The 22,983-nt window shown below is 39.3% G+C and overlaps 1 protein-coding gene across 1 annotated transcript in view; it reads right to left on the minus strand.

The window, feature by feature from the left end:
• The window catches only part of htr1fa (5-hydroxytryptamine (serotonin) receptor 1Fa), a 28,182-nt gene extending 5,610 nt beyond the window's left edge, over positions 1–22,572 (minus strand). The window contains exon 1 of the mRNA XM_022203613.2: positions 22,416–22,572. The gene's annotated coding sequence lies outside the window, so the exon portion shown is untranslated. The remainder of the gene's footprint in view (positions 1–22,415) is intronic.
• Between the last annotated feature and the right edge of the window lie 411 nt (positions 22,573–22,983).

The following is a 22,983-nucleotide window of genomic DNA, read 5'->3' on the forward strand; positions in this document are numbered from 1 at the left end:
TCATTTACTGACTCACTGCCACATTGTTTCCAAATTACACTGTAACTTTCGAGTTTGTGTTTTTACAGTGACGCTGCATTATTTTCATTATTCACAATTATCCGCTCATTATGGATGGGCCGTGATAAGATAAATGAGCCACCAGACACCACACACTGCTAAGTAAGTTATAATGGGCTCTATTAGCATTATCTAGTATTAGCAGATTTACTCGGCGCTCAAATAACTCTATATGTTTTCAAAATTGAAAAATTGGAGCAGCAACGCTATTATGCGACTGCAATATCAAGCTGCAGCAGTATTGCAAGAATCGACTTCTGCAGCCTAGATTCAGAAAGTTCTGATTACAAGGAGGCTGACAAAGCAGAAACATGCTAAACTACTTGCTCAACTTTTCGGGATGGTGCCACATCTATCTTCTACCAGTTTATGTCACTCACAGCTAAATCACAAAATAAGTACCTGCAAACCTTAACGTACACATCCATATACTCTATATAAGATAAAACGTAGACATCACTCTAATTGTGAGAAGGATGGCAATCAGCAAAAAAGTTTATTTCTTTCTCCCCTTCTCCTTGTTTCTCCTCTTACAAGAACGGGATAGCTGCAGCTGTCACGTGGAGCACAATCTCCGAAGCACAAACAGGCAGGACATCAAGCTGCCAAGAGTTGTTGTGAGGCAGAAGAGTTGTGAAAAAGTGGATTGTGTGACTGACAGCTCTGGAAAGATGCATAATAAATGGCCATGAGGGCACAGCAAATCACATCCATTCGCTGATGTATCTCTCTGTTCATCTGCTTTCATCAGCTGTATCTATTTAATTTTGGGGCGTTGGTAAATGACAAAGTTGGCCGAAGAAATTGCTGCAAAGAACACCGTCTAAGGAGGTGAAATATGGTTTTTGTTGTTGTTTGGTTGTGTTTAAGTGGAACAAATGTCGCACAGAAATGAAACATTTGCTCTAGCTTTCTGCGACAGGAAAACACCCTCGACTGAAACATGATAAAGCAACATAGTGAATTGTGTTTTCAAGGAAAGGCAATGAATCATATGAATAAGTAAAAGGCACAGCATGGGCTGACTGCATGTACCAAACATTTCCCTAATATTCCAGTGTTATATTCTCCATTCGGCTCTTATTAATATTTAATCACGCTGTCATAGTTGAGAGTGTTTTATGCAAATGAAAGAACTCGAGCAAGAACATGTGGTTCCATATGACTAAATGATAATATGGGCGAATTACACGTTTAATTTATTAACCACTACTCACTCACCTGCACTAACAAAAGGCTGACATTCACATTATTCCTCGAGCTCTGAATTGCTGTCATGGGCATTTTGCAGCCGTCACTGTTCTCACTCACTGACCTGTGTCCTCGTTTGAAGCTTGACTGTATCCCCTTATGCATGTCACAGCTGGGGTTGCTCAGCACAAGCAAATGCCCACCATGTCGCCGGTAGCTCTCTCTACCTGCTTCATGCAGATAGCAGTATTAGCTGGCGAGATGCCCCCCGAGGACTGAATTTGATGGAAGCGGTTCAAGTACTCACTGGTGCTAACGGAGCAGTTGTAGTACATTTTGTTGTTTCCATGCTATACTGCGGGTAATCTAATATTGGTTACTGGGTGTTTCGTGTTACAGATCACCTCTAGAACACATATCCAAATGTGCTGCTGGGTGTAATAATATGTGTCCATTCATGTGTTTCAATACTTAAAATTCATTGACTCCTTCTCCCTCACTGGGCAATCCTGGAGATGTATTTGTATTTGTATTTATTCTGAACTCCATTAGCTGCAACATGTGCAGCTACTCTTCCTGGAGTCAGTCCAACAGCATTACAAAGAAAACATTTTACACCTGTTTTTCACCACATAATACCAAAATAAAAGTGACCCCCCCACCCCCCAACCATTCACACACATTCACACCCACACACACCTACTTAAAGATCTTACAAAAGCAAAGACAAAGACAAACAAAAACAAATACCTTTGGACCAAAAAATTTATATAACAAAAGATGCCTTTTTAAAAGAAATTTAAACTGCCGTTTACTGTTTGCATGAGTGACGTCACTTGGCAAAGAGTTCCAATTTATCATAGCCCTGTACATTACACTAGTATGTGCACTGGTAGAGCAGGTCAGTGTGTTGTTTCTGTATCAGTCTGTACAAATATCTTTTGAAATCCATGTGAACTTGGTATTCAATCTGTCAGAAATGAAGAAATTTTTAAGGCTCCCTGGAATATGGTGCTATATGCATATAAACTTCACTATTGGACTGAAGCTATGCTCCATGGCGTATAACAGAACTCACAAACTTCTTTTGTTCTTCTGTGCAAGATCTTAAAACAAAATGCATAACACAAAGGCAACTTGACAACACACAAAATTCAAGTTTCAAAGTTCCAATATGTCCCTAGAATGTGTATTTTAAATTTGCCCTCCACATATTGCACAGGTCTTCAGTTTTATCACACTTGTGTCACTTTTGATTTTAACCCTGTTCCAAACGGGCTGTTTCAATGTCTGTAGCTTTAAAAACCAGCTGGGCTGCTGCTGTCCTCACCCCTTTGATCTTATCCTGTTGTGACATCACATGAGGCTGTGAAAAAGGATTTGCTACCTTATTTACTAAATCCAGAAATGCCAAATTGCATTAATAAGTGGCTGCAGCTGGGCTAGACACACACACAAATTTGATTCCTTGCAGCCTTGTTCAGTCAAATCCTTACTTAAATAGGCCATTTTCAAAAGGATGAAGTTGGCTAAAAGATCTCATCAGGAGCCCACTATGCCAAAGTCAAAAGGAATTCCAGAGGAGATGAGGAGGAAGGTGATAGAAATAGATTAGTCTGGGAAGGGCTGCAAAGCTATTTCTAAGGCTGTGGGACTCCAATGATCCACAGTGAGCGACATTATCTATAAATTGAGAGTGCATGGAACAAAAGTGAAGCTCCCCTGAGGTGGCTGACAAAACTCAAAATTCCTCCAAGAGCATGGTGACAACTCATCTGGCAAGTCACAAACGATCCTGCAAAACATCCAAAGAAGTGTAGGCCTCTCTCATTAAAAGTCAGCACTCATTATTCCACTATCGGAAAGACAATGGGGATAAACATGGGGATCCACTGGAGAGTGGTTGGGCAAAAACCTCTGCTAACCCAGAAGATCATTAAGGTTCATCAGCATTTTGCCACAACACACCTTGATGACCCTCAAATTTTTTTGGAAGGACGTTCGATGGAGTTAAATCACATGTAAGGCAGGATTCTTGTTACATTAGATGTCAGTAAAACTCCTTAAAAAGAAAATTCTCGATCCTGGAGGTGGTATGTCGTGGAAAAGCTTTGCCGCTTCAGAGGCAGGGTGACTGGACATAATTAAGGAAAACAAGAATTCTGCTCTAATCTGAAGGAGAACGTCAATTCACTAATCTGTGGTTAGAAGCTCAAGCTCATAACTGGGTTCTGCAGCAAGACAAGACAACGCCACTTCTGAATCACTCAAACCAAATAAAATTACAATTTTGGATCAGTCTTGGCAAAGCCTGAACTCCAGAGAGATGCTGAGATGCTCAGATTTTAAGGTGGGCTCACAATCTCGCCCATGATGCTGCACTAAAGCAGTTATGCAAAGATGAGTGGGCCAAAACTCCACCACAGTGAAGTCAGAGGCTGAATATGACCTTTATGAGTGAAAATGCCTCATTCACTCCTGAACAGTTTTTAGCTGGAACAAAACACAGACTGGTTTGCATCGTTAGCTTCACATGTATTAGTCAACAAAATTCAGGTTCTGGCTCAAGTTGAGGGAAGATTGTGGTTTCAGTCACATGTTCATAAGAACATCTTGTACTGCAAGTCACTGGAGGCTTTTTCTATAATAAATTAAGACAATCGTCATGGTCTGTGAACCGTTACGTGACAATCTCAAAGACATCTGTTCCATACTGATGAAAAGTGGTAATTGTGACTGTTACATCCCAAAGATCCAAACACTTTGACCTTTTTGACATCGTCAGTGGAGGTCACCACTAATGAAACCCAAAAGGAAATAATATCTCCTGAGGAAAGAGGGAGAGAAAAAAACTGTACACGACTTCACACACACAGGTGGGTTGAAGAGTCTGTCACATTAGCTCCTCCTACCCGCTCTGGCAGGAAGATAACTGCTGGGTGATGGAACATGCATCACTAACTCTTCATGACTGATAATTTTGCGCAGGAATGTTGCCACAGATGAGGTCATAACACTTGAAATGCAAGGGCTTTCATATAATTTCATCAGTGGTGTAGAGGCTAATCTTTGATTCTTTGCTTTCTTCATTTTCTTCATTTAATCTCTTCTTTGGAATGGCCGACACAGAGACTTATCTTTTACGCGTGTGACAACTTTAACCATCACAGCACGGTAAAAAGACAGTGTTGCTCATTTATTCTCTAATTCAAGTCAAAAGAAACAACAATGTCTTCATTGTGGGTAAAGACAGATAGACCACAGCAAAACTGCATACACTCATATTTTTGTGTAAATAACCATGAAATCAAATCTAATACATATGAAATCTAACATTTCCTTGTAACCAAAAAATACGAATACATGAATATATCAAAAAAATATATAAAAATTGATCCTTCATGAAATATGTAAACCTTATAAAATGGTGCTTACAAGTGGATCACAGGCTCAATTAACAGTGTCATTTTGGGATAGATAGTGACTTAAAAATGCTGGTATTTTAAGCAAAATCTTTAACATTGCCACTTAAACCATGTGCTGTGAGTGCCTAAGCATAACCATTGAAATATTGTTTCAATGAGTCACATTGCAGATATAAGATTTTGAGAAACAAACAGCTAAAAAAATGAATGCTGAGTTCCTCATTACACAGTAATCGAACTACAGTTTGAAGTTAGCAGTAGACTTACCAAGTAACTCACAACGTACTTTGATGATTTTATGTGTAACAGCAACTGAATAGTGTGAAAAATTTTATTATAATTGTAGAAGAAAGCAGAAGCGTTTTTCTGGTGAGCAGTGAATTACAGTTAATCTCCCACCAGAACACTTATTTGGATCCATCAACAATGCAGGTTTAATGTGGCTGAGAAAGCCAAAAACAGTCTATGCAGAGTTTAAAATGAATGCGTTTGTCAGGAAGAGAGTGTTTTAGGCTGCATGAAGGCATTTCCCTGTCAACTGATTGGGTGCCTTTGAAGGCAGCGCAACTGGTGGCGTGTTTAATCTGCAGTGTGACAGCGCAGAATCAAAGCACATTGTCTTTGAACACGTTAATCCACTGTTTACCTTGATTAAAGCCCCCTATAGGATTTTGACATTTCTGACTTTGTGGCACGTAGCCCTACATATCTAAACAGCCGCACAAACAGCCGAGCATCTGGGAGACGGTGAAATTGCAGGGAGGCACTGGGCACACATAATTATGTGAAATTCATTTTCCTCTCAACATCGCTGAACATCCTGACAGCAAAGTACCCACCAATCCTGCCTCTGTGTCCTCGTCCAAATCACCAGGTTACTGAGGGAAGCGAGTCGAGCACACAGAACACACTCTGCTGGCAGTTTGTTAGGCACATCTAGTAGAACTAATGCAGTCTAGTGCAACAGCCCTGCAATAACCCCGATCTTCATGAAGGTTATGACGAAGTTCCCTTTTTTAATAAGTGTCATTTTGGAGGCGGTGCAGCTGAATTGTAGGTTAAAATTATTGAAATGAGGGATGTTTCTTGTACTTTCTGCATCCCATTTATGCCAGTGTCATCAGGCTAAATAGCAGACACTCCTCTATGTACTGTATTAGTACAGTATATTCTTGCTATAGACTTTTATAGAATCTAGAAGACAGATCGACAGCCAGCCAGGTAGAATATGAGTCAACTGAGATCTGTTAAGAACATCACAAAGTAGAATTTATCAACTCAGTCTCACAAGGACTTAAAAAGACATTTTGGTCAAGTTTTATCCCATACTCCACTTTATTCCCTCAAAAGTATCTAAGTATTTAAAGAAAAATGCACATTTAATAAAACACAAGAGATTTTTGCTGTCTTTTCTGTGATTTATTTATCTAGTTTTAATTATGTGAATGCACAATAGCAGCCACTGCCTATTTGGAGTGATTTTACCCACAGAAACATCACCTGACTTATTTTGAGCACTGCTGTCGCAGATATTGTACAATCAAAAGTTGGTGCTCTTGGAAATGTCCTCATGAGCTACTAAATGTTGGGATTCTGCCCAAGAAAAAGACTGTCACACAGAAAATTGCTGCCATGAAAAAAAACTTGAAAAAGGAAAAACATTCTGAGTATATACTTCAATAATGAATCAAATAGATTCCAATAAAACCGCCGTATATATTTGAAAATGTCTGCGGACCTTATTGAATCATTAAGCAATATGCTGTGACATTAAGGTGGTTATTTCTCTGTTTGTCATTCATTACATAATTCAGACTCTTTTAAAAGGTGTTTTGGCAACAGCCAGTCCTTGCAGTATTACAGACTAAAGTATAAATTGAACTCTGGTCATTAATTACAAAGAGCACCTTGAGTTGGAAGAGACATAAATTACTAAAGTATAAAGTTTGTATTATGGATAATGTTGCCTCTTTTATATAATATCTCAGATAGTTAGATGTCATTTCATTTGGCTTTGGAAAAATCAAGATATTTTCTCTTCAGACACATCCTCCAGCTTCATGGGTGTAGGAAGAGTCTTTACACAAACACAGCATACAGTGCAGCCGTGTGACAAAAGAAGTAGGTGGGAAAGGCAGGAAGAATACATTTCTCTTGTGTTATATATTTTTTTTGCATTATTACTAACAGTCTCTTAGATAATTTTGAGATAAAGAGGTGGGCTGTCAGGAGGCTAAGCTTGTGAGAAACTGGAGTTTGACACTGGAGCTGTGCCATTTTACTTCAAAGAAATCTGCTTGCCTACAGCAATTGCCTGGAAAGAACAGGAGTTGTTATCTCGCAACAAATTAGGGTTAAAGAGCCACATGGTATTTGGATGTAATGAGAGTATTTATTTAAATATTTCGCATAATTGGTGTGTAGCTTTCTATAATTACTGGATAATGCCAACATGCTACAGTTATTATATCCACTTATCACGGTGTTAAAGTGGAAAAGTGAATCACATTATTAATTGACATTCACATTATGAATTACATTGTTAGCTCCTGAGGAGAAAAGCAAGATCTGAGAACTCCTGAGAAGTATATCATCACACAAATACAGTGCTTTGTGAAAGTATTCGGCCCCCTTGAACTTTTCAACCTTTCGCCACATTTCAGGCTTCAAACATAAAGATATAAAATTTTAATTTTTTGTCAAGAATCAACAACAATTGGGACACAATCGTGAAGTGGAATGACATTTATTGGATATTTTATACTTTTTCAACAAATAAAAAACTGAAAAGTGGGACGTGCAATATTATTCGGCCCCTTTACTTTCAGTGCAGCAAACTCACTCCAGAAGTTCAGTGAGGATCTCTGAATGATCCAATGTCGTTCTAAATGACTGATGATGATAAATAGAATCCACCTGTGTGTAATCAAGTCTCCGTATAAATGCACCTGCTCTGTGATAGTCTCAGGTTTCTGTTTAAAGTGCAGAGCATCATGAAGACCAAGGAACACACCAGGCAGGTCCGAGATACTGTTGTGGAGAAGTTTAAAGCCGGATTTGGATACAAAAAGATTTCCCAAGCTTTAAACATCTCAAAGAGCACTGTGCAAGCAATCATATTGAAATGGAAGGAGTATCAGACCACTGCAAATCTACCAAGACCCGGCCGTCCCTCTAAACTTTCACCTTGAACAAGGAGAAGACTGATCAGAGATGCAGCCAAGAGGCCCATGATCACTCTGGATGAACTGCAGAGATCTACAGCTGAGGTGGGAGAGTCTGTCCATAGGACAACAATCAGTCGTACACTGCACAAATCTGGCCTTTATGGAAGAGTGGCAAGAAGAAAGCCATTTCTCAAAGATATCCATAAAAAGTCTCGTTTGACGTTTGCCACAAGCCACCTGGGAGACACACCAAACATGTGGAAGAAGGTGCTCGGGTCAGATGAAACCAAAATGGAAGTTTTTGGCCACAATGCAAAACGATACGTTTGGCGTAAAAGCAACACAGCTCATCACCCTGAACACACCACCCCCACTGTCAAACATGGTGGTGGCAGCCTCATGGTTTGGGCCTGCTTTTCTTCAGCAGGGACAGGGAAGATGGTTAAAATTGATGGGAAGATGAATGGAGCCAAACACAGGACCATTCTGGAAGAAAACCTGTTGGGAGTCTGCAAAAGACCTGAGACTGGGACGGAGATTTATCTTCCAACAGGACAATGATCCAAAACATAAAGCCAAATCTACAGTGGAATGGTTCACAAATAAACGTATCCAGGTGTTAGAATGGCCAAGTCAAAGTCCAGACCTGAATCCAATCGAGAATCTGTGGGCAGAGCTGAAGGCTGCTGTTCACAAACGCTCTCCATCCAACCTCACTGAGCTCGAGCTGTTTTGCAAGGAAGAATGGGCAAGAATTTCAGTCCCTCGATGTGCAAAACTGATAGAGACATACCCCAAGCAACTTGCAGCTGTAATTGCAGCAAAAGGTGGCGCTACAAAGTATTAATGCAAGGGGCCGAATAATATTGCACGCCCCACTTGTCAGGTTTTTATTTGTTAAAAAAGTTTAAAATATCCAATAAATTTCGTTCCACTTCACGATTGTGTCCCACTTGTTGTTGATTCTTGACAAAAAAATTAAAATTTTATATCTTTATGTTAGAAGCCTGAAATGTGGCGAAAGGTTGAAAAGTTCAAGGGGGCCGAATACTTTCACAAAGCACTGTATATTAATTGTTGAATATGTTCAGTGTTTCTTAATTTATGTTTTTCTAAAGCACATGCACTTTTACCAGCGGAACAAACATCAGCATGAAGTGCAAAACACAAAACCACCACTACCACCTATTATTACCTCAGGAAAAGTAGTTCATTAACAGTGTGTTGCGTTGCACTGCGTTGCATTGTGTCACATTGTGTTGTGTTGCCAACATCGACCCTACAGTGAAAATAACTTTTCTTGTAGTTCTGTTTTGGTTCTACCAGCTCTGTTTTTTCACTTTATGTGCTGATTATGTTCACCAACTGTAACAGCAATATGTCTGTAGGAGATAAAGCACCGCCTGCTTGTTCCCTGCCAAATGTTGCTGATGGTTGTTGTTTGCTTAAATACAATATTCATTTTAATACATTATTATCCAAAGCATGCTAAGCAATTCTACGGTCTAAATGACTTGAAGTACTTGTAGATTTGTAATAAGGGTTAGGTTAAAACGCCCTTTAGTTAAAGAGAGGGTTCTTTACCTTCTTGTTTGTAAAATGGTTTTTGTATATGCTGCAATACACATCATGAGTAAAATAAGCAGACAAGGGCATGATTGAGCATTCCCACCAAACAGTTTTACAATTTTGTTTATCAGACACTTTTATCCAAAGCGACATACATCTGAGAGTAGATACAACACAAGCAAGGATAAGTCAAGAGAAAACAACCTGGATAAGAGCCATAAAACAGACGAAAGTGTGAAACCCTGAAACTGCAGTGTACTCCTGTCTCAAAAACACAGATTCAGTCTTTGTTTGGGGCTTTTAGAGTAGTGCTGTATCATTCTTTTTCGGTTTCTGATTCGGATATCTATGGTTGAATTACACCATAGTTACAGCTTTTCGGTGTGTGGAGGTGAGTAGTTTTCTGGTGCTTGAGCAGGGCTGTAGGTGAGCTGGTGTGTTTGAGCTGCAGCGCGGTAGGAGGGATGAGTTGAGAGTCAGTCAGACACTGTGTGAGCTTCACTTTCAAGAGGAAGCAATGGTGCTGAGTTACATCCAAGTCATTTTAAGGTAGGTAATGCTTGTTTTAATAGAAAAACTTCTAAATATGTAACTTTGATACACAAAGATAATTTAAAAAATACTCAAAATCATAATCTTTCATTGCCGTAAAGTATTTTACAGTTAAAACCAAGCAATTAGTCAAACATGCCAGACAATTGTCTCTATTGTGGAGTCCACATTTGTGGAAACTTTCCTGTTTCTGCCTGTTTTTTTTATGTTTACTCTAAAAGGAATTAGGCACTTATCAGAGTGCAAGTTTATTGGATTGCACTTTCTAGGAAGTGGGAGTGGTTTCCCGGGTTAGACATTTACACACACACACACACACACATATATATATATATATATATATATATATATATTCATTTTTAATTAACTGTGTAACTGTTGATAGTGTGAGTTGAGGTTCACAGAAAAATACGAGTCAAAACTGCACTCCACTGCAGGTTTTTTTGTTCTTTTTTTTAAACTGGTCATGTATAATAGGAGGAGGTCAAGTTGCAAGTACGTAAAGTTAGTCTGAAGATTGCAACCTAAATAGAAAGTAACAAACAAAGAAGCAGGGCGTAATAGTTAGTACCACAATACTGCCTTTTAAAAAAATAGAAAATTTAAAAGCCAGCTAACTTGTACTTTTGTGGTTCATACCTTCAGTCAGTTAGCTCTTGTTTACTGTTCCACCCGGTGCGAGGTTCCTGTTTTGCATCATGATTGACTTTCGTGGAACGTTATTCAACCTTTTCTCTGCACTTCACTAAAAATCTGGTGAAAAAGGATGAAAAGTTGAGCAGATACATGTGTGAGCACTGAACCAACATTTTGCTACACCTGCATCATGAATGTGTATCTAAATTACCCTGAATACTGACATAATCAGCCACACGGATTTAATTTAAGTGCACATCATTCGTAGTTCCTCAAACCAGCAGGAGATAATATCTTCTGCCCATGTTCGCTTGTTTCCACATGAGTTACTTTGCAAAGTGTAAATGGACCAGCTGGAAGCAATGGAGCAAAGGGCTAAATTATAGGGAGTTCAATGGGAAAAAACAACAAACAAAAAAACCCCCACTGTTTATGTGAAAATGCAATTTTCTCAGTATACTTCAAACGAGTTCTGTTTCATACAGACATCAAGGAAACATCAATGCAACGAAATGGATCATTTAGATGGTTTTTGAAATAAAGAGATTGTTGCTCAACATTCAACTCAATTGTTGTCAATGGAAAAAATGACAATAAAAAACAGACACCCATCGCATTGTCTTAACTTTATCCTAAAAATAAGACTGGTGGATTGTTTATTACACCAGAGTTTGCTTGAAAACGAACCAATGTTTTCAGTTGCATGGTTATGGACCCTCATTTTGGTTTTCAAATTAAAATGTTTTAATTAGAGTGACGATGGAAGAAGTATTAATGCCTGACAGAAGAGAGGCAATAAAATCAATTTTTAGCACCTATTCTGTATTTAATTATATGCAAATATTTGGATACAAGGATTCTGCAATCTATTAGTAACATCCTGATAGAAAACAAATGATAAAACCCTCTGAAACGGTAAGAAAGACGATCAAATTTTCATCAGATTTCCTGCTGACTCAAGGCTGCATGCTCCCCTCTGCTGGAAACAGATGAATGATTAGAACCCGCAAGGTGAGAGAAAAAGGCTCCGAGTGCTGAAACATGCAGCTTTAGAATGGAAATATCCTAAGAATGACACAGCTGCAAGGGGCTGAATAAATTACAAACTACCAACTGAATTACTTGATAAGGTTTAGAGATTTCTGGCTTCCCAAGCTATTTTTTTCAGCAAGTAAGCAAGCTTAAGAACAATGGACTTCTCATTGTGCGTTTTTGTAGCCTCTCTTCTTGGAATATTGAATTTCGAGGCTAGTATCTTGTATGTGGTTGGATTCAAAAGACTACTGAACCCCGCTGCTTGGGTGTAGACAAAGGGCCTCCAGACAAAATGTGATGCAATGATATATAATCTTTCGTTTTTCCTTTTTATTTTCAGAGAAGAGAAGAGAAGAAGAGCAGAGAAGAGAAGAGAAGAGAAGAGAAGAGAAGAGAAGAGAAGAGAAGAGAATTTCGCAGTATACTACACAGGCCAAAGAGCTAAGTGTGTTTATGTTTGATATAAAGGATTTTTTTTCCCCGAAAGTGCAATTGTGTAAAATAACTAATGTATCCAGTACTGACCTGAATTGGCCACTGAACTGGCAGTGACCTGAAATGAATTACTATAGTCCACAACAGTTACATTATTGTGGACCAGTGAGTAAGTGTCATAGCTCATACTGCAAACAAATCCACCACTAGTCTTTTAGAATACTCACTTTTCACCAAATAAATATGTACCTAATGGTTAAAATTGACACTGGCCTATTCAGTACTAAAAACCCAAATCAATCAGTTTCTGTTGTGATCACCCTTTGAATCTAAAATGTTTCCAGTTTTCTTAGGTATACTTTCACATGTTTCACTTATCTTTCTGAACTCTCTACAGTTTTTTGGTGGATCTGAGCGGTCTCAGTCGCTCCTGTTTCTAATTGTTGTGCCTTTGTGGCTTGGCAATGTAGCCATCAGGGCTCCGCGGGAGTCACACCATCTGGTGCAGGACTCCGAGTTCTTCATCTCGCTTGTTCTTCGTGTCTCTATGTTTGGGGTCGTTGTCATGCAGCAGAATAAATTTTGGACCAATAACATGCCTCCTTATGGTAGTGTGATGGATTCTATTGTTGGAGTTTCACTACTGTGTTGACACAAGCTCTCGAGTTTTTTAGCGGACAAAGTTTTATTTCTGCAGACTGGAGCTGTCTCCAAATGGACAGGCAGGTTCCAGATGTGGACATGTGGTTGTCATGTCCCGATGGAGAAGAATAGGACATACAGACTATCAACAATTGGCTGCAGTTGTCACAGCAACAAGAGTAAGTATACGGTTTTTCAAGAGTGCATTTAGAACTTGCAGTGTTTTTTTTTCTTGCTAATGGCTGAAATATTTAAACCAAGAAATGGAAATTTCTTGGTTCCAGCATGTCGCCAGAGACACTTTCTGCTGTATTTTATCAGCTCATGTTGTTGGGGAAAATTCACAGATACAGGAAACAAAGCTTGCTAGATTTTAGATTCCTATCATTTATTATTCATTTACTTCATTTTGTTGTAGTGTACTTTGGGTTTATTACAGAGCACATTAGTTGTAATTGCTTCTAGATTTCCACACTTAAAGCTGAGATGAAAACATGGAGCTGACAAAGTTTGCAACAAGATTACATCACTGCACTGCACTCTACACTCACTTATAATGTAAAGCCAATTATGGATTCCTCTAAAATGACTCCGGCAGTAAGACTAGGTCAATTCTCTCATTAAATAAGACAAAGAGGAGGTCACATAATGACTACTCCGTGGAAATTTAACATTGACCGACTCGACCATTTCTAATAATATATTGGATTTCTTAATTCATAATGGCAGTCATCAATCACATGGACTGTTATAGATGTTCATCACACTGCAACCTCTCCCTCAGTCTGTCTGATGATATATCTTTTTGATCCATTAACTCAACCCAAACCAAGTCCTTATAACTGATAATGTCCTTTTAAAAAAGGTAGTGTCTACGGATACGGGTCCGTATCCGTAGCCCACAGGCTACGGGTGCGGCACTTTCCATTTGCCAGACAGATACGGACCCGTACGCGAGTCTCGCGAGTCAAGAAGCTGCTAACCACTGCAAACTGTTGAAAGGTAAGCAAAGGTTAAGGTTAGGGTTAGTGTTAGGGTCAGGTTTAGGGTCCGTACCTGTCGTACCGATGCTACGGGTCCGTACAGCTAGCGTCTACCGGGAGTCACGTGACCAGATCTCGCGTATCTGATTGGCAAATGGCAAGTGCCGTATCCGTAGTCCACAGGCTACGGGTACGGGTCCGTACCTCTAGCAACAACCTTTTAAAAAAAAAAATCGAAATACATAGTGTCTCAAAATGACTGCTTTTCTGTATAGAACAATAAAAATCTACACCAAATGTGGGTCAAATCTGTGTTTTTATCTTCCATACCTTATAAACACACACATTTTCCAAAACACACAACATACAAAGTGATTGCGCCCTTTGATCACTCTTGGGAAGAACATCAATTAGAAGCAGAAACGATAGCAGCGTGTTGCAGGGTGCAAGAAGTAATAATACTCACAGTTATGCCACAACTCACAAACACGCAGTCAAACAGAAATACTCATGCAGCATTATCTTGCCTGCATCTACAAACCTCCCACACATACAAAGTTAACAGCTTTGAAAGTAGCTGCAGTGGGTCGCTAGGGTCACGGTAAATTCTCATGGGATGACTAATGGACAAGAACCGCACAATCAGATACCTTTTTTTTTTTTTTTCAAACAACCTCACTCATGTGAATCAGTTGAGGCTCTAAAATCGGGCGCGTCACTTTTGCAGCATCAGATCAAGTGCTCGTCATTTATCAGGCATTCAGAAATAATTCAGCCGCTTTGTCCTCAATGGTCCACGAAGAACTCCTGAACTGACGCACAACTTTAGTTCCCAGATGAAAATGAGCTGAAATGGAACTGCCAGCAGAGGGAATTAATAGACCTTTTAAACTGGAAGTTGTTTCAGCCCAAACTGAAGAGAGCCCCTGGGAAAAGCCAATGTTAAATTTGTATTCAAACCTGTAGGACTCCTACTACAACAGCACTAAAAATCCTTTTTAGAGTGCATTGCTTACAGTACAGAGCAGACAAGGCTGGACTACAATGTGCCCCTGATCCTTTCTGAATTCCCAACTCACTAAGCAATAATATTACACATTAGCTTTCATCTCTGACTTTTTCCACACATTTAAAAAAAAATAAGCTCTAATGTTTAGCAACTCTTGTGAAAAAGGTGCAGCTTACACAAAAAATCTGTACAAATCTAACATGAATACAAATTACACAAAGAAGAATACATCTTCATTTTGACCTTTCTTTGACACACAAGGTTAATGTTTAAGTTAGACAAAGGAGTACAAACAATCTTCTGCTTACTAATCAAATGAACAAGCCTGGATTTCAACTATCAGCTTTCATGACTGTTCAGTCTATATAACAGAGCACAGATTGTGAGATGAGATTTGCGTGCAGATCTTATTTTAAAGGCTATTTTACATAAAGGCAGATGCTGTATGTAGGCAGAGTGAAAGATGTGCACTGCCCTGCAGCTAATTCCATCTGACAAATTGATTTTTTTTCCCCATCCAAGCAACTCTGCTTTCAGTGTGTGATGGTGGTTGGTAGATCTGCTTGTCCTTCAAAAGTTGAGGAGAAATGCAACCTTTCTGCAGTATTTGTAAAGCACAACCATAACAGTTCCTGGCATCCACAAGCTCCTTTGTGCTTGTTGTTTGTTCTGCTTTTCATCTATTTTTAATAAATATATCAAAGCTTGACAGATGGAAAAGGAATGGCAGGATGCAAATGTGGAAGAAAGGAATGCATCCAACTGTTTGCTCTTGTAAGCAGCTTGTACGAAGTGTTTCAGACCAGCAGATCAACACTGTTTTTATAAATGCATGACCAGCGATTACATATCCATCACAACTGCTCCATGTTCATGTGTGTTTCATTGTAAACCAAACCAATTTTCAGTGGTCGTTTTGCTGCCCAAAACCTAAACTAAACCCCACCAGCAGGCTTGTTGCATCAAAACAAAATTATTTTTAACAAGTATTCGTAATAATGCTAGAAGGCCCAGATGGTAACCCGTTAAAATGGGTATTAGATCAGAGAACACTGACAACTGGGACTTCAGAAAGCATAGGAAAACAACTTATTTTTAATGAGTGTGGATAAACAGTAACACCTTTACTTTGGTTCAGGGTGGTATAGAGCCATTACACATGGAGAACAAAGGGGAAAACACATAGGAGTAGAAGATAAAAATGAATCAAAGTCTCTTTGGGAACAGAATACAAACAAGTTGTCTGTAATGCTACTGAGGCTTTCAAGATTCAGCAGCCCATTTCACGAAACAAAAGCACCATTTACACACAGATTACTGACTGGTGGCGATGCTCAGAAATTGCAAATACATTTGTGAATCGTACAGGCTTCTGACATGTCCATGCATGATTTACAAGCACAAACATTTTCTATTAATGGAATGTTTCAAACCTAACAGGATGGAAAATGATGATAGAATGTTGCCATTCACTGACTGCATGTTGCAAATTTGGTGAAATGGTTTCCAGCTTAGCAAGATATTTTTTGGTCACACAAAAGGAGGTGCAAAGTACAGCATATAGCAGAAAAGCCTTCTGTGTCTGGTTGGGTAAAGTCTCACTTGCAGTTTCATTTGGGAAACATGATTTAATGACTTGGCACCTTTTGGAACTTAGAGGAGCTTAAAGCTTCCAAAGGGGAAGAATGACAGAAAAAAAATTGGAGCTGGGCTGGACCATTTTCTCTGGGGAAACTGAAAAAGGATTGTCAGGACTCCACAGGGCTCACATTGCTGAGCTGCTTGTTTGGAGGTTAAACAGACATAGAACATGTGGATTGATGGACGTACATGACGCCATCCTTCCATTCCAGCCTGAAAACAAACTTTGAACCTTTACTCCTACTGGTAGATAGAACTCTACAACAGTAAGGTTAGTACTGTGTGTTGTTTATTCCTTGCAACACTCGATGTAATGGACAATACTGCTTTTGGCGCCACCAGTAGGGCTTTAGACTTTTGTCTGTTGTTCCATTAGGAGTCAATTTCATAGAAGTTGCCACAGGGAGAGACCATTTCTCAAGGTCCAGGACAGAGTCCATTCTATTAGATATGGCCAGATGATAGATGATCTCTTCAGGTCGACTATTTTAACCCCTACGGTTTATTCAGAGTTAGTACTCACTCTTACATATTCAATTGCTCTATAATCCCCACAATTAGTTTTTGTATAGGTGCTCCCTCCATCTGTACTTATCTTTGTCTTTCTCTCTCACACAGACACGCAGGCAAAGAAGAACCCTGTGGTCATATTGCTCTGTTTGCTTTCTGCTGTCTTGGTTTTGAAGAGCCTTCAAATGTCTTCAAAGATCCATGAAAAAAACAATGACAGCTGTCTAGCATTTGGTTCTTTTTGGCAGCTAATGTTGGCGTAAGAACCTCTAATTTGAATTCTCATCTGCCATGGATTGGTGACAATTAATTAAACATAGATTCCTGAAGGCTATGAGTGTTTTAAGGTAGCTGAAAAGCATTTGTGCAATTCCTTTCGCAACAGGCAGTGCAAAAAGACAGAAAGTTGAAAAAGGCATCAATAAGTAAGATGTATCCGGACCAGTCTTGATTGAGGCTCTTGCCTCTGTGACATGTCAGTGACAGGCTGTGAATTGGATATGTGTCTGGGCTTTGTTAGTAGGCAGAGAAAAATAGGAAGACATGCCTTTTCCTAAAAACCAAGTAAGCCAAGACTTTAATTAAAAATGTACCAATCTCAATCGAATTAACTTGTTGGAACAATAAGAGAAACCACACAAACCGCATTTGTCCTATAATGAAATTACACTGTAAGGTAAAAACAGTTCAATCACATCCAAGGACAAACTGAATTTAAAGAGTAAAGAAACAGCTGCAACTCCTGTCCAATCAAAGAACACCAGCCTCTCTGCTTTCAAGGTGGTAGCATCATTTGATCTTATCAGTAAAGCAAATAGCTAACAGCAGTATCAGCAAAGTATTGAGTGTTATAAAAACAGAGACAGCAGGCCTTATTAAAAATATTGAGCTATGCTGTGTTTCTCTGTGTACCGACTATATAAACTGCACATATTAGAAACATTTCAGTGTTTTTTCAGATGAATAAACTTCATTATTAAAATCCATCAGGCCAAAAACCACACACCATTCTCATTCTATACAACAGAGAGGAAACATTGGTTAAATATCATTGTCAGAACAAGCAACCATATCTTCTACACATTCAGTTCGACTCATCTACTGTGTTTTGTCTGGTAGTTTTCCTGTCAATAAAAGAAATCCACCTGTCAAAGTTTGTAAAAAAAAAAAAAAAAAATATATATATATATATATATATATATATATATATATATTCTTCACAAGATGACCCAATACCCAGGTAATTCAATACTAGCAAATCCTCTTTTGAATCCCCATTTTTCAGCTACTACTACTACTACTACTACTACTTCAGTTCTCACGGTTGGAGTCAACAATGTGTAAAGATCAATGCCATATTCAGATTTACACTAAGTTGTAAGGATGCTTTCATTGTTTCTCACATGGGCTACCATAATGCACTCTGGGTGAATTAGTGGAATGAAGAGCTTTTGTGAGTGCTTGACATGTGCTTCTGTTTATACTGTTGCACCCTTCACTATAATATTTTTTCCAGCTTCTTTTTTGTTTTTTTCTGTCTGCTCATATTTCATGTTTTGATTGCTTTAATTGCTCTCATGGTGTTTTGCTTTATTTACCGCAGAATTCACTGGAGTTTATTTCTGCTTTGATTTCTCTAGAACCTGGTTGACAACTACAGTATACGAGTAAAGCTATGAAGATAGTGCAAGATGGAAACCTGCAGGCTTTCCATTTAACGCTTCAAAAATTGAGCAGTGTTTCTTTGTAATCGGGGGACATAAAATGTGTCAGATAGATATATGAAGCCCAAATGATTGAAAATCCCTCTTTGATTGTTGATTTAACCCATTTAAGCTCATCCCAGCTCAACTTTTCTCTGTGAAAATAATTCTTTCATGCTGTAAAATGGATTCTCCACTCTCTGCAGCACACCAGCTCACCTATGACTCTGTTCAAACACTGTAAAACTACTCGGCATTTCACAATGGCAAGCTGAAATATTGGATTAAATCAGCCATACATGTTTGAACTGTGTTTGAAGAATAATGATAGAGAAAGCCCCACACCTCCAGGCTGGTTGCTTCTGTTCGCAACACATAAAACCTTGGAGGTCTGAATCCATGTTTTTGAGACTGTCATTGGTACACTGAAGTTCAAGATTTCAAGAAAAATTCAAGAAAATTCTCAGCTGTGGTGTTGACTGCTTATTTCGCTTAAGATAAATCTAATCATTATAAAAAATATATGGACATGTTAAAAATGGCTTAAAAAAAACTTGGAGGGGGGGTTGAATATGCAAGACAATGTGTTTGCTGAAGCAAGTCGGATCACCAGCATGATAAACAATTTTAGGAAATGTGATTCAAGCAACCTGAGTGCATTTATCGTAATCCAACTGTTACAATTACTGGTATGCACACTATTCTTCTGCGTCTCCAAATGTATCTTGAATATAAATAGTGGACTAGTGTTGACACCAGTGTCTCCGATGAAAATACTGAGGCCATGTGTGGTTACAGTTTCATATTAGACATATAAGAATGTTACATAAAGGTCTACTTAAAGCTGGGATAGGCAGAAAACTAGAAAAAAATGCCAGAACGCTCTCCTGCAGCTCTTTCCTCTCCCTTCACTGTCCCAGGGCCTCGCTCACGCTAGAGGAGTTTTAAAGTTGTAACAGATTTTGAAATCTGGTTGCATCACACACATGAGGAGAAACTTCACAGATATTCTTTTCTCTAATCTCAGACATGCACGCCAATGAGACTGGAAATAAGAGACTACATCTACAGGATTCTATTAAGATAATGGTGCCAGAGGGAGCAATCGGGGAGCAGAGCACCACCTCACATGATCTCGTAGCGGTAAACAACATAGAGACTACAACTTGCTGCAGCGCTAATAATACTTTGCAGTTGGAAAAAAAACAAAAGCAGAAGGCTTAACAAGTCTGGATGAGAAAATAGTTGGAAAGATGCAGTCAACATGGGCTGTTTATTCTTCAGCAAGAATGTAAAATGAGATTTCATATTCATAGCCTCAAGGGTCAGAATGTTCAGTGTTGCTTGGCAAGAGTGTCCACTTCTCTAGATGCTAGCATGGGAATCATAACCATCCCAATTTTAACTCATAGATCTTAAACATGTTTTATATTATTGGGGTGGGTTGGATGGGTCTGTGAGCAACTCTCAAGGGTAAGATTAGATCTGTAAATCAGTTAGGACCAGGGTCCCAAACCAGATTTCTCCTCCAATTATCAGGAGCAGTGAAACCAGCATTAATCCATCTGGAACTCCTGTTATGTAAGCCAAGCTGAGGCCCTTCTCATCAAGCCCCAATGTACTTCAAACGCGCAAAAACAGTCAAGATCAAAGTTAACATTTAGATGTGGCTGCACTCCAATTTGAAAACCCAGTCAAAGTTCTCCATCTAACCCATTTTCCCACCATATATTGCTCTCATTGTGGACTTTGTCACTCTGTATACTATCTCTGCTGATCTGGGTGGACAAACCTTTGATTGGTTGAAGTCTCCGGTAACAGGCTGTATTTTTGAAAGCTCAAAAACAAGGCAAAGAGGAGGTTCAGAAGTCTAGTTTCCTCTCAGACCAGTTAAATAACAATTTGCTGAAAGATTACTATGAAATTTCCCCCAATGAGGCCAGAAAAGTATTGCCTACCCCAGCTTTAATATAGTATGTACAGTTTAAATGTAAGAAAAGGGAAAAACAGTCACTGGCATCAAACTGGTTCTTGGTATCAGTGGACAGCCTGAGTTCAAGTATCAGTTTAGAAGAATTAAAAAGAGGGACTGGTGTTTCCCCAGCACTTGGCAGGAAACTACCGCGTAAGCTACACTGAATGCTTATTGCTCCATGGCCTCAGACCATCACCAGCGTCCTTGGTCTGACTCTCCTACTCATCATTGGTAGCCATTATTTTTCTTTCCAAGATAACTCCCCCGCTGTAATTAAATACCTTGAGTAAATGCGCCTCCTCGGCCAAAATGAGCCCAGTGCGGAGACATTCTACAATATTTCAAGTTATTAAACAAAAGGGTCCTCAGTGCTGTCCTTGAGCCTCTGAAGAGGGCTTGACACACTACCGTGTCCACTCATGGACCACCCTAGTATCATGGGAATTACATCTATATTTACTTCCTATAGCAATGGTAATGCCAGAGAAAGAAGATGTACTTTATGTCCTTTATGTGGTGAGAGAGATAGTAGATAGTGGGTGTGCATTTAATGTGTCCAGGACATTTGGGACGAGCCCAGCCTCGCAGTTAAAACATTCACATCTCGATTGACCGCAGTCTTTCACTATCAGCCAAATGTTTTCATTGCATAACCATAACCATGTGCTGAACATACTTTATTCCATGGCCACAGTGTTCCTCTGATAATTACCATACTGCCATGTGCAGGAAAGATTTTTTTTAATATCAAGATGTTAAAAAAATGTTGCCATTTAAGTTAATCTTAATTTTTACCAAATGGCCAAGTATTGATGTTTTTGTGTGGCGACAGGGTGGCACGAGCACGCACACAGTCAGTGGTCCTCAGAATCACATGAAAAGGCTTACAAGTCTCTCAAGCCCCACTGTCTCTTTATCACACCAACCCATTCTGACAGTAAATGAATCCTGCACAGATGCTGCAACACACCCTCACACACACACACACACACATGCTACACTCTCTCTTTTCTCTACCACACACACACTCCTCCTTCTTGATCGTACTAGACGTAATGTTGTGGGCTTGATCTTCCATGGGTTGGTCCGGCAAAGCCAGTGAACCTGCGGCTGGTCAAAGAACCGTTTCACTGCTGCAGAACAAATTCCCAGTTGAATTTCGGCAGGCATGTGGGCAGCACGTTGCTAACTTTTAATAAAATCTGCCTCGGATATTAAGCTCATTGTGAGCAGACACAGTATGTGGACATGCTGGACATTCACAAACACACCTGCAGCCACTAGAGAGCCTGTGCTTCCAGATGAATTCCTCAGAAGATGAATCTCCTCATTATTGCTCTCTCTTAATGAACCCTTTCTATCAGAGATATGGGTAATGGTCAGTTAATATAAAATATGGTAAAAGGCCTAGAAGTGTGTTGTTTTCTCTCTTACATAACTAAAAGCACACTCTGATTTATTATACAGAAGTCATTGTCTTCTATCTCAGAGGAGGAAACTGAATAAAAATTAGACAATTCAATGATCGAACTCCACAGGGAAAATAATTCTTTAACATTTTGGAAAGATAAACATGAAAATACGGATTATGATAAAAGTCTTGAACATTTAATCCAAAAAATAGTTCTGCTTTGCATTAAGGTGGAGGCTCTGCTTAGGTTTCTAAATGCACAGAGACAATAAAGGAGAAAATTTTACAAAGCCAATTAAGATGACATCATATTTCTTCCGTATCAATTAAGCCGAATGTGCACCCATTAGGCTGCACAGAGATCTATCTGTGTCTAGAAAGTACTTCCCATTTCGGTGTGTGAATTTAAAAAAACAAATGCACAGCAGCTTGTCTCTCAATAAATGTCCAACCTGCAGAAAATAAACTTACCCGGGTTCCGTTGCAGGGAGTGCAATGACAGAAGAAAGCGGGCAGTGAGAGAAGAATATTACATTCCCCATTAATGTCCATTCACAGCTCACCGACGTTCACGCCGACACCCGCTCAGTGTGCCGACAGAGGGGGGACGCGCAGGCGGGAGCGCGCTTCTTGGCCATAGACAGAGAGAGGTGCGTCAATAAGGAGGAGGTGTGAAGACAAGATAAGAGTAATAACAGCCCTCCAGTAACGAAGGCGAAGAAGGAGACAAGTGTTGTCTCCAGCGTGTCATTATTTTCTTTAAAACTTGGCCGGATAAGCCGTAAAGATCGCACATGTGTCCGTGGTTCACTGTGACCTTATTCTAATCTCTCCATATATTATTCATGGAGCCTAATTTGGGAGCCTATATAGTGGAAATGGGCTAAGAAGGGCAAAGAGATGATATTTAGTAAATTTTAATGTTGTTTACTCACTCACAAATAGACTTTTTATGCCAAAATTTCAAAAACAATTGACCACTTAATAACTGAGTCTTTACATGAGCCTGGCAAAATGGGGACCATTGAAAATCCTGGGG

Source organism: Acanthochromis polyacanthus, chromosome 14 (genome assembly GCF_021347895.1).
Source record: "Acanthochromis polyacanthus isolate Apoly-LR-REF ecotype Palm Island chromosome 14, KAUST_Apoly_ChrSc, whole genome shotgun sequence".
In the NCBI taxonomy this organism is placed as follows: domain Eukaryota; kingdom Metazoa; phylum Chordata; class Actinopteri; family Pomacentridae; genus Acanthochromis; species Acanthochromis polyacanthus.